This window comes from Hemicordylus capensis, chromosome 1, assembly GCF_027244095.1.
Source record: "Hemicordylus capensis ecotype Gifberg chromosome 1, rHemCap1.1.pri, whole genome shotgun sequence".
In the NCBI taxonomy this organism is placed as follows: Eukaryota; Metazoa; Chordata; class Lepidosauria; order Squamata; family Cordylidae; genus Hemicordylus; species Hemicordylus capensis.
The window spans coordinates 364,703,869-364,716,774 of NC_069657.1; the positions used below are offsets into that span (position 1 = coordinate 364,703,869).

General features: G+C 41.6%; 1 protein-coding gene across 1 annotated transcript in view; it reads left to right on the plus strand.

Moving 5' to 3' along the window:
• The window catches only part of SCAF8 (SR-related CTD associated factor 8), a 110,682-nt gene extending 98,385 nt beyond the window's left edge, over positions 1-12,297 (plus strand). The window contains exon 21 of the mRNA XM_053293513.1: positions 11,097-12,297. The gene's annotated coding sequence lies outside the window, so the exon portion shown is untranslated. The remainder of the gene's footprint in view (positions 1-11,096) is intronic.
• Positions 12,298-12,906: the final 609 nt, after the last annotated feature.

The window sequence follows — 12,906 nt, forward strand, 5'->3', positions numbered from 1 at the left end:
ATTTTGCAAAAATTTAAAATTAGGTTTTAAAAAATTTAATTTCTTCATTGAAACATTAAATGCAAGATTTCAAGCATCCCTTGATGGTATTCAGTTTATTATTTTTAAATTTTAATGCCACTTTTTGATCACACACCCACACACAACCCCCAAGCAGTTTTGTTGATCAGAAGATGATTATGGTCTACACTTTGATGAAGCTGCAAAGTGAAATGCAATTCTCAGACAGCAAATAGTGCCAACTTCAACAGTGATTAACAGGAAAAACATTCACATATGAAGCATATCTAACATGTAATGCACCCCAAATAATTCCTTGCTTATTGCTGCCAGTGAAAGGGACATCAAAATAAAAAGTTTTCATAATTTCTAGAAGATATTCAAAGTTGTGCCTTGCAGAATCTCTGGAGGAAATCCGTTCTAAAATGGGGGGTGACCACCGAAAACGTGGTCTTTGAACTTGCAGCAAGTAGGACACCACTAAGAGACAGCATTCAACTTACCATGAAGAAAACAAGGAGATATAGGAAGAGAGGCATTTATAATTAAATCCACCACTTTCTGTTGTACCCCAAAATATATGGTTGTATACTGTCAGGAATCTGCCATAGCTCCATCCAACCATCTGAAGAAATTCCATACTGAATTCTCACTGAAGTAGTCAAGCTTCAAGATTATGCAATTCATTTCAGTTGACACAAGCTTGGTGGTATTTAGAAGCAGCAATAATTCTTTTCTTATCTTAGTGAGAGTCCATCTTCTGGATTCTGCATAAACTTGATCCATTTATATGTTTAATAGATGACATAATGCACACAGCTAATGGAGACGGAGCAGCTTAAAGAGCTGCTGCTGCAGACACAGAAACAGCAGTGCCACTGTGGAAATCAGGGGGTAGCATTGCCAGTGTTACCACACTTTCCCCCATTCACGACAATGGGAAGAAATACAAGAATGCTAGTCACGCTATTACCTGTTCTCAACTGTGGCTCCACTGCTTCCCAGTCTACTGAAGTGGGCCTGCAAGTCACTCCGTCTCCATTAGCAGTGCGCATCATGCCAACCATTGAAACAAGTTTATGCCAAGCACCAGTGGATTCTACCATATATTGACATAGGTTATATGCTGTAGGTGTACTTCTCATATGTAAATAAGAAATAAATATTTTCATATGTTTCTATACAATGAATTAAATCAAGGATTAACTTTGCAAATCATTTTCTATCCTCATTAAGCATTCAAACGCAGCTTGCTTTTTAAAAAGTAAGGTAATATTTGCTAGCTGAGCAAATATAAAGAAAATGATCCACAAATGACATCTCTGGCCAATCCTGCACATTCCTAATAATCTTAAAGGAAATATTTTTCCAAGATACAAATCTCTGTTGTGCCAAAGCACAATAGTTCAGTTTTATTTTATTACACCTACTGCAATTAAATAGGTTTCTAATCAGAACCTATCTGCGCCAATGAACTATTGTCCTATAATAAGAAAAGTTCCTTTTTCATGTATCATTTCATCTTCTCTAGTAGGCTGCCTTTCAGAAGCTATAACTCAGTGACAGATTACATGCTTTGCATGTAGAAGATCCCAGAATCAATCTCCAGGCAAAAGATATTGAAGCTCTTCTCGCAATCAGCTTCCTCGAGGTCTGTGGGGAGAGCAGGTTTGCCCAACCCTCCCCGCAGACGATCCCTCACCCCTGTGCTGGGCAGGCGGATCGCCCACCCATACGAGCAGCGGCTCTCCTGCTGGCCACCTGTGCCTCACCGTGGCTTGCCTGGCAGCTCTGGGGGTTGGGTGCAGGGAAGCCGTGCCATGCAGCGCCCCGCTCCCCAGAGCCCCAGTAATGCACCACGCAACTGCCCCCCTTCCCCCCTTCCCCCCTTGTGTCTGCCACAGCTACAAGGAGCCGCGGTGGACACATGAGCCGGAAAATGGGGTGAACGTAGCACTTGCTCCGTTAACCTCATTTAAGGGGGTGGCTATTTAGGTGGGCTTGCTGCCGTGGAGCTACTGGGCTCGTCCTTAAGGCTGGGCTCTCTTAACCCAGTTTTGCGCTCTCGTGAGAATAGCTTCATGAAGTGGTGGGGCTGGGAGGAGCCACTCTGAGTAGAGCATACTGGGCTAGATGTGCCAATAGTCTGGCTCAGTATAAGGCAGCTTAATATAGTCAGAAGACTAAAGGCCTCTTCAGGCATTCTTGTACTTGCAGTATACACCATTACAATACCAACTGAAGCCTCCACCCGCCGCCACCCCACCCACCCCGCCGTGCTGTATAGCTCACTGACTTCGAGCACAATGCTATACTTGTTTGGACTACATCATGCATTGACTTGGGGGGCAGGCTTTCCATTGGTATCGTAACCATATAGACAGTTTTAAGAGCACTTGAGCAGAGCTTTAGCAATTGAGAAAAATAAGCTTGTGCTGTAATTTCTGCACTAATGTAGTAGAGAACATCGTAGAAATAATGAAGTATCACAAGCTGAATTAAATCAGCTGCCAGTCAGAATACGACTGCCTTTGAGGCTTGTTTTCTTCATTGTAGCTTGTACAAACAGGATTTATTGGCCATTCATTTGAATTCATTTCCTTGATAAGAAGATGACAGAAAAAGCACAGATTGCGTTTTCAGATCTCACAGTGAGTGTGTTACCTGAAATTCCCCCCATGGCAATTCTTTTCTGTGGGCCAGAGCTCCTTTGCACATGCCTTCCCTATATGCTGCAGCTGATATACTTATCAGTGGACACATGTATCTTTGAATACAGGAAGAGCTAGAGATGTGATCCCAAGTTGAGTGTAAAGGAGTGCCTCCTTGATGCACTGTTCAACTGCACTCTTGTACAAGAATTGTCATGCCACACCAATGGTTAATTTAACTTGGTTTCATCTTCTAACAAGGGCAGGTTCACAAACAGAACATGTTGGGGAGGTCCATCCCTTAAAAAAAAAAAAATATTCCCAGCATTTGATAGTCAAGTGGCTTACTGTTTCTCAAAGTGGAGGCAGCACTTTTAGTTATCCTGGTCAGTAACCCTTGATAGTTCTGCCTACTGATGGAGCTATGATAAGAGAAAACAGAAGAGCGTAAACAGTACAGTATTAGCCATATATATGAAATAATATATCAGAGGCCTCTGAAGACTAAACTGTTGTCTGAGTGACTGACCTACTGAATATGATGCCGCACCCTTCTCCCACCACTGCAACCACAGGAGGACCCAGAGTGAGGGGAGGCTAGCAACTTGCTCTTCACAAGATGATGATGATGATAGTAATAATACATAGGGTACAATCCAGTCCCCTGCAGGACTCTCTCTATGTGCTGAGAGAGTGCCATAGGGCTTAGCAGAGCACTGTCCTCACCCCTTTTTCCCACCTAGCATGCTGGATACTCAAGCTCCAACAGGGGAGGCACACATATATCTCTTGATCCTATAAAGGTCCAGTGCATGTGACAAAGGCAAGGACTGGTATTTGTACAGCACAAAGCCCTCCATACGCAGATCCTCAACATATGCCAAATTTCTTACTCCTAATCATGTAACTTTGAAGAAAGATCACCCTGGAGAGAATCTATCTATGTGGTCGCTAAGAGTCAACATCGACTTGACGGCACTTAATAAATCAATCAATCATAGAACAAAGGGGTGGGGCAAAAGGGAGAAAAGCTGGTCTGAGGAGGAGAGCTGACCTTGTGGTGAGGTGAATCGTCTGTTTTGCTCAGCAGAATCTCCCCTGATTTGCATTTGGATGGGTGACTACACTTGAGCACTGTCTACTACAAGATATTCCCATTAGGGAATGGGGCAGTGGCTAAGTGGTAGAGCATCTGCTTGCATGCAGAAGGTCCCAGGTTCCTTCCTTGGCTTCTCCAGGTTGGGCTGGCAGAGACTCCTGCTTGAAACCGTGAAGAGCTGCTGCCAGTCTGTGTAGACAATACTGAGCTAGATGGACCAATGGTCTGATATGGTACAAGGCAGCTTCCTATATTCCTGTGTTCATCACAATCTATCATGTGAGTTCAGGGCTTTATCTAATGAGTTTTCCTGTCAGTAAATACCACTAATATGGACTGTAGGCAAGAATAATATTATGGTTTTCTGATCTGCAAACTGGGTTCTGGGTGATATGGTTTGGAGATAATGGGACTCTCAATCCAGCTGCAATTATTAAATGATAGTGAGAAAACATGTGAACAAAGCCTGAATGAGAATGGGAACCTAACTTGTGCATGAGGGGGAAAGTCAGCATTCCAGCACATTTGGGGACCAAGTTGAGTTTGCAGACCTGCCAGTTAGAAACCCCTGCTGGAACTGGCTGCCTAGGCTTCCTTCTTGATTGAAGGACAACCCTGGCAGGCAATCGCAGCCAGAGTGAGGGAGGAACTTCCTCCCTCAACTCTGGTTGCTGGACAGTGAGACTGCAGTGCTGATGTAACGCTGGCACTGCACAACCAGAAGTACAGGCAGCGAAACTCACTACAAACTGAATGTACAAATCAGAGTCTGGGGAGGGAAACCACAGGTCCATTTTCAGACACAACTGTGCTTGCACACATTCAGACATACACAAATTAAACCTGGAAGCCCCTTCAACTCTGGTTTTGTGTTATGTCCGAATGCGGCCTGCTTAATTATTGGTCTGGGTCTGTTCTCTCGGGCAGTGATATCATGAGTGGAAGAGCATGGGGCTTTTATAACCTTGCAGCTCATGGCAGAAAGATGTAGGACTGACAGGCCATTATGATAGCAGCTGACAACTGATGGTAGCAGCTGACAAAAAGTAGTTGCATACATATAGAAATATGTGGAAATAAAGGGGCTGTCACAAGTACGCCAGGGCTGAGTTGACTGAGTCAGGCAAGGCTATAAGCTGTCATTATGAAACAATTTTTCAGAACAGGAAATTAACCAAAACATTTTAATGTGCTGTGCAACATTACTTTTCAGTATTTTAAGCGCATGGGTTCTTTTAATGCACCTTATTTTTGCTCTGATTTTTGGCAGATTCATGTTTGTTTAAACATATGCTTAGGTTTCAAATTGTTGCTATAGAGTTCATTTACTCCCAGTTGCCATTTACTCTTGCCCATTCTGTGAAATACGTGATTGGTGGTTCTACTCGGCACTCTAATGCTGGTTGGAGTATTAGACAATAGAAATGTCCCCTGAGTCAGTCTTTTGACTGGGACCTTGAATAAATGTATTTGGGTTTTTATCAGAAACCTCAGTTCAGTTTGCAGTATTTAAAAAAGATGAATGTTGATGCTGAAACACAAACTTTGCAGCCAAATGGATCTGCAGAGAATTCCTAAAAAATTATAGAGGGGCTTGGAGAGGAACTTGTGTGGGGCCCTCACTCATCCAGTAACACTGTGTGTGTGTGTGTGTGTGTGTGTGTGTGTGCGCGCGCGCGCGCGCATGTATATGCGCATCTTGGAACTTGCTCCCAGTTGTCCATGCACACATTCTACATTGCTTCTTTCCCTGTCATCTCTTTTGCAGCTTGTTACATTTTGATTCTGTTCATCCTCCAAGAACGCAAAGCCAAGAAGACAGAGACTGTTTATTAGCCATTGTCTCTGTTGGAATCTTCATGTGGAATTCCCCAGGGGTCCATGTAGGCTTTGCTCATCTGTTCTACATAGATTTAAGGAAAGATCATATAGAGTTTCAGAATGTTATCCTATTATTTAAACAAAATCCAAACAAGACCAAAACAATGTAATTCCTGTCTTTATAATAGCCTTAAGGCTTGATTGCTGTAAACGTTCCAAATGGGACTCTTGGTAGCTATTCATAAACTACAGCTAATGTTAAAGGGAGCAACCTGTCTCTTAAAGGCTGCCAAGAGCTTTTTATGTGGCTTCTTTGGATGCTTTGTTATTACAGAATGTTTTGGCTACTGGTTTCAGTGACTACAGAAAGGATATACCACCTGGCTTGGAGGGAAGTTGATGTGTTTGTGTAAGCAACTGTGCAGTTGAAAGCCAAGTTGTGAGCTTGCTATACCAAAGCCCCTAGCCCTTGGATACAATCTTGTACAGTACTGTGTTCCATTTCTTATGATTGGCAATAATAATAATAATAATAATAATAATAATAACCTGAGTATCTTTTGATGACCATTTTAACAGTGTTTAATATCATTCTCAAGTGGAACATACCATTATTAATCTATATCTAATGTTGCCTGTTCACCTCTCCATATTTTTAAATTCTAAATAGTGTCTAACTCCTTAAATATACCTTTTAAAAAGAGGTTAAAATACTCCTGTTGTTTTAGCAAGTTGCTGCTAGGAAAGAAACTCGCAGTTGTAAAAGATGAGCACTGACTCATAGGCCTAGTTCTCAGAAAAGACAGGTGCCCATCCGGCATTGTAGGAAGTGCTTTTCATCGGACAGGGCTCGTATGGGCTAGTCCAGTCTTGTGGGCTGCACAGAATGCAGCACCTTCCTGGTGAGTGATGATTGAATGGGAAAGGTTCATGTGATTGAGTACCCCAAATGGGGTGTGTGTGTCCATTTAACATTTAAACATTACTCTAGTGTTGTAGGATGAATCCACAGAAAAGCTTCTCCTGTGGCACTACTTTAGGGCAGTGTTCTCTCTAAGGCATGCACATGTGTGCACACATGCAAGTTTTTTTTATGTCTACTCAGCTAATTTTAGATCCCACTCTGGAAGGCCCCAATCTGAATGCACATGCACACACAGCGCCTTGATACTGCCAGAACAAAACCCATGCCACAAACAGATGAAAAAAATTAGAGAGAACGCTGCTTTAGGGCACCACAAGTAAGATGGTAATCTTGTATCTCAGCTGTATAACTTTAGATATAGGTGGGGATTCTTATCAATGAAGTCCTCCATGCAAACAAACAAACATAGAACTGGCATATCAGAGAGATAGTCAAACCCTTCTGTCTGACATCTATTTTTTGTAGGTGACATCTGGTTTTCATTACAAATGAGAGTTTTTTGTGTTATGGAAGAAGCATTCACCCAGGACAGCCCCCATCTTCAGTTTGAAGTGCTTTAGTCAAAAAATAGCTTTACCACTTCTTCTGTTCCTTGTGATTGAATGCTACCCATTTATGATTTAAGCAACTCTTTTACATTTGTAAAAACTCTTTTACACTTGAATACCTTTATGAGTTTGGTTTGGGTGGAAGGAAATATGGGGGTGCATGCCACTCAGTCACACGACTTGACTGCAGGTACAGATCTCCCCCTAAGCATTTGAGGAGCCTCTCCCCTGCTAAGTTTACTGAACTTGCCCCCACTAGACCTAATAACCCTCATCTTCAATTCCCAAAACATATTTTTTCTCACACACAAAAGTGTCTTTCCTCTCCCCACCCCTCAAATTAAAGTGAGGAGTTACTCCTCATGTTTTCCCTTTGTATCCCAGGACTTGGCTATAGCTATCCAGTCATGTTACTCAAAGTCTTATTTCTTGCTTCAGTAACTAAAACTCAAAATTAACAGTTGGTCTTCTTATAATAATGTATTGAGGAGGCTTTTCTGACTTTCCTGATTAGACAGAATACATGCATGTGATTGATTTCATTATGTTAGTTTTCTTTTGTAAAAAAAAACAACTGCTGCTCTCAAAGATGTTTTCAGAGTTCTGTGGTGCTGGACTCTGAACTATAGGAGATCACATGGAGTGGCAGGAAGATAGAAAAGCTATAAGACAGATTGTCATAACAGTTGTGGAAATCCAAAGTATGTATTTACTATTAAGTCAATTTGCATTAAGAAATATGTAGCCATTTTAGCACACATGCTATGCTTTTGCGTAAGAAGTTTTTTCATCCTTTATTTTTAATGTATTTATTATTTCAATTTTTATGCCACCTTTCATCCAAAGACCGCAGGGCAGTTAACAACAATTTAAAAATAATAATAATAACGTCCTGATAAAGTAAAACAAAATTCAGCTATGTTAAAAAGAGCCAGGGGGCACTCACTGGCCAAAACCCTGTATAAAAAGGGGAGAGAGCTGGGAGAGAGGGACCCATGCAGATCTCAACTGTGGATGAGTTCAACAACCTGGAGCTAATCACCGAGAAGGCCCTGTCTTGCATATGAGCTTCAGGAGGTGTCAACATGAGGAGCAGAGCCCTCCCAGCTGATCTAATCAGGTGGGTAGATTCGACTGGGAGCAGATGGTCCCTAAGATACACAGGGCCCAAGCTGTTTAGGGCTTTAAAGGTAATAACCAGCACCTTGAATTGTAAAGGTAAAGTGTGCCATCGAGTTGGTGTCGACTCCTGGCGACCACAGAGCCCTGTGGTTTTCTTTTGGTAGATTACAGGAGGGATTTACCATTGCCATCTCCCATGCAGTATGAGATGATGCCTTTCAGCATCTTCCTATATCACTGCTGCCCGATATAGGTGTTTCCCATAGTCTGGGAAACATAGCAGCGGGGATTCTAACTGGCAGCCTCTGGCTTGCTAATCACATCATTTCCCCACCGTGCTAATTTTACCCAGAAACAAATAGGCAGCCAGTGCAGTGTCTTCAGAATTGATATAATGTTATATGCGCACTGTGTGTGATCCCAGAAATCAATTTGACAGCCTCATTCTGCAGCATCTGTAGTTCCAGAATACTTTTCAAGGGCAGCCTCACATAAAGTGCAATAATCCAAACGTAGCATGACTAAGAATGGGTGACAGAGGCCAGATCAGCCTTCCCAAGGAATGGTCGCAGCCAGCCAGCACTCCAGCTGGAACTGAGCAAAGACACTCCTGGCCACAGCTGCCACCTAGTTTTCTAGGAGCGGTGCTGAGTCCAGGAGAAACCCCAAGCTGCAAATCTGGTCCTTCAGAGGGAGTAAAACCCCATCTAGAACAGGCCAGAACCCCATACCCTGATCTGGTCTTCTACTAATTTTGTTTTAAATGAATGCATTTGCATTGATATTTCCATGGTATTGTAAATGATATTGTGGGGATATTTTTGATATTACAGGTACATTTGCAAACATTATGAGTTTACACCCAGCCATGGTGTGTATGTTGTACAGAAGAAAGCCCCTGCTGCACACACACCCATATCCACACACCAGTATAACCACATCTAGAACGTCTTAAGTGAACAGAGTAAACATTTGTATGATGGTCATACAAATGTTTACTCTGTTCACATAAGACATACTATGACCTGGGGCCTCATTCACACAATCCATCCAGTGGGAAAAATTGGGCTGGATAGGGCCTCCTTGGATATGGTTGTTGTTGTTATTTATTCGATTTCTATACCGCCCTTCCAAAAATGGCTCAGGGCGGTTTACACAGAGAAATAACAAACAAATAAGATGGCTCCCTGTCCCCAAAGGGCTCACATTCTAAAAAGAAACTTAAGACACACACCAGCAACAGTCACTGGAGGTACTGTGCTGGGGGTGGATAGGGGCAGTTACTCTCCCCCTGCTAAATAAAGAGAATCACCACATTAAAAGGTGCCTCTTTGCCAAGTTAGTAGGGGTTAGGGTTATGCACAGGCCTCTTTTCACACTGGACGTTTTATGCAGGAGTGTGTTGGTGCATATGGAGGGTTGCCAGTCCCCCAAAACTGGCCTGACTTTTCCAGAAATTGGCATCCGGTTCACTATAGAGAGCAATCTTAGAGAGGTTAATGGCCTGATACTATGAAAAATATTGGGGTAGGGAAAATATCCAGGAATAGCTTCTGAGCTGGTAACAGGTTGCTATCACACCCCACAATGCAGAAGAGTCCACTATGGGGCTCCTTGTAAATTGGTCCATGTAAGCACATTAGCTGCTGCTGATTATTTTCATGGGGGCTACTTAGCAATAGTAAATACTTTATAGCAATGCTATAGCTGCAGGAGATCTTCTGGTGTTTCCACGGAATGTTTTAGCATGAAACGGAAGGAACGGGCAGCAGTACTTGACGGTGGAACTGTGTTGTGCCAGACATTTTGCATCTTTCATCCATGTGGACGCTTCCACTTGCCTTGACCCCAGGATCTTGTCCATGATTCCCCTAGCCCTGCCACCCCCAGGGCTCTCCAAGGGCCTACTGTGAGCTGTGCATGGGTACAGTGTAACTTGCATATTCAGGCTTGAATATGCAAATCAATACATTGGGACTTTCTCCCCTAGAATGACTATTTCATAAGTGGCTAGAGGATTATAATTTTAGTCAAGGTCCCAGTACAAGTGCCACAGATAACTCCAGCAACACATACTTCCCCGCCAGTTCTTTTCAAAGCCAGATATACAGTACTCACTGAGTGCTTTTCGTTTGTGTTGAAGGGTGCTTTTATTATGTAATCATTAGATAGACAGGAAGAAATAACAACTTGGCTTGAAAAATTATTTATAGATGCTTTGTAGTGGGTTATTGCGATACTTAGGTGACTCAAGTGAGGCATTACTGTGCAATGATGTGATCAGCAAAGAATGTTAGGACCGTTTACAAGACAACTTGTTTCTTCATCCAGTGGTCTTTTTACCAGTGTGCTACTATAAAACTAAAGTATGGATACTACCAATTTTTAGAAACTGTTTATACCGTATTTTATGGACTATAAGACTCACTTTTTTCCTCGAAAAATATCTGTCAAAATTCAGGAGCGTCTTATATGTTTTAACAGTTTAATATGTTAAAACTCTGAAAAACTGGATTAAAATTAAGGTGCGTCTTATAGTCTGTAGCGTCTTATAGTCCGTAAAATACGGTACTCTCCCTTAGAAGTACCTGAAAAAAATATGGAAAATGCTAGGCATATAGCAGCTGTTAGTAATAACTGGGAAAATGCATTTAAATATCTGAGCTTGCTTTTCTCAAAGTAAGCAAGTAGCAATAACCAATAGATTTAGCTTGGACAGCACTTAGGGAAGACATAATACAAAACAATAGACTTCCTAATTTGTTATTAGCATGCTGAGAGGTTGACTATTATTAACCCAGAGGTACTTTCTATTTCAGCAACAGTTGCTTTTGAATGTTGATATCTGTCTTTCAGGATATATACATTTTTAAAATTAAGCTGGAAACACTTGTCCAGTGATGACTAGTAATTATTCCTTTTGTCAACAGGCAATATGATGAAGGATGTTGTGGCAACTTACCGTGTACTGAGTTCGGCAGAGTTAAATGAGGAGTGCTTCAGTGTTCTGATGGGCATCACACCGGATCTTGGTTGTGAAGTATTAGAAGGAAGGAACTTGACATTACATATTGAGAAGGCATTGTATGTCAGTACATTTTCCAATTAAAAAAAAACCAGGGATTACGAATGTACCTGCCAGTATTACCTGTCTAGAGCAGGCTTAATTTTATAAATTGAAAGCAATAAACTCTATGAGTTTTTAAAAGACCTTCTTTTCTGTATTTTTGAGGATGATCTGCTCAAATGAATAGTTTTTGCATCCAGTGCAGAAAGAGGCTCTTCTGCAGGAACAGAAGACAACACTGGACTATGTTCTTCTTGTATCTTCTCATGCACGTACTCGAAAGACAGGTTGCAAGACAAAACTCCAGCAGAAAAGGTGTTTCAGAACTAGACATTTCCAAATGTGTTGTCAGGAGGCTCCATTGGATGTGCCATCATTGTGTAGACCATGAATTGTGACTGGTGCCTCAGTCCTCAACATGTGCACTGACACTGGAGTAACATCATGTTTTGTGATCAGTCAGCGGACCACATCCTAAGCACTTAACTTGTGGCACAGGAAGTCTTGGCGTTGGGCCTTAAAACTCAGAGAAGACCTGAAAATATTCTGGTTGGTGAACCCTAAAACCTTCAAGTTCCACAAGAATTGGAAATCAAAATCTTCATGCCAATATTTGGCAAGATACACCTTCCCGTTTCCTATTAATTACTAGAAGGCTGATGCGAAGTGATGATGAGATGAAAAATTATGATCAGTTAATTTCAAAAGGCACTCTGCAGACAAAAGTTTGCTTAGTCCTAATTAAGGCAATGGTCTCTTTAAACTCCCAAAGAAAAGCTCTGCGTTTCAGGATCAAACATGGTTAGTTTACTAAGCAGCTATGGAAAAAGAAAAACATGATTACATACCATATGTGAAAAGTTGTTTTTGTCTGTTTGCTATTTTATTTATGTTTTGTTTTCTCAGAATTAAAGGGCCAGTGTCACTTGGAATGTTGTAGTCTATGATCTCTTGAAATCTGATTAGTCAGAACCTTTAAGCAAGATCATTCCCCTTATGCTGTCCCTGCATGGTGACCACAGCTTTGGACTGTATAACAATAAATGAAAAAAAAAAAGTTAAAATATAAAGTTCTGTTTTTTCATCTTTTTCTTTATCTGCCTTTTAAATTGTACTATCTGGTTTTATTTAGCCACCCATACTGCATACAAAATTCACAGTAACATATTTCTCTAAGGCATGTGACACTTCTCCAGACAGATTCAACTGGTAGACCTCAGCTTCAGTTAGCAGGAACCCCTGCTAATTGAACAAAGAAGCACCTTTTAAGTGGTGATACTCGGGGGGAGGTGATTTATGGGGGGGTGATTTATGGTGATTTATCGGGGGGGGGAGGACTGGCCCTATCCACCCCCAACCCAGCATCCCTCCAATGGTGGTTGTGGTTGTTTTAATGTTGTGAGCCCTTTGGGGTCAGGCAACCATCTTATTTCTTTTATTTTTCTTTTCTTTTTGTAAACCACTTTGAGAACATTTTGGTTGAAAAACCACATAAAAGTATTTATAGTAATACTATAGTAATAAGGCTCAGGGCTCCATCCTATCTCCAATGCTTTTTAACATCTACATGAAACCACTGGGTGAGATCACCAGGAGGTTTGGAGCAGGGTGTTATCAATATGCTGATGACACCCAAATCTATTTCTCCATAACATCATCATCAGGAAATGACA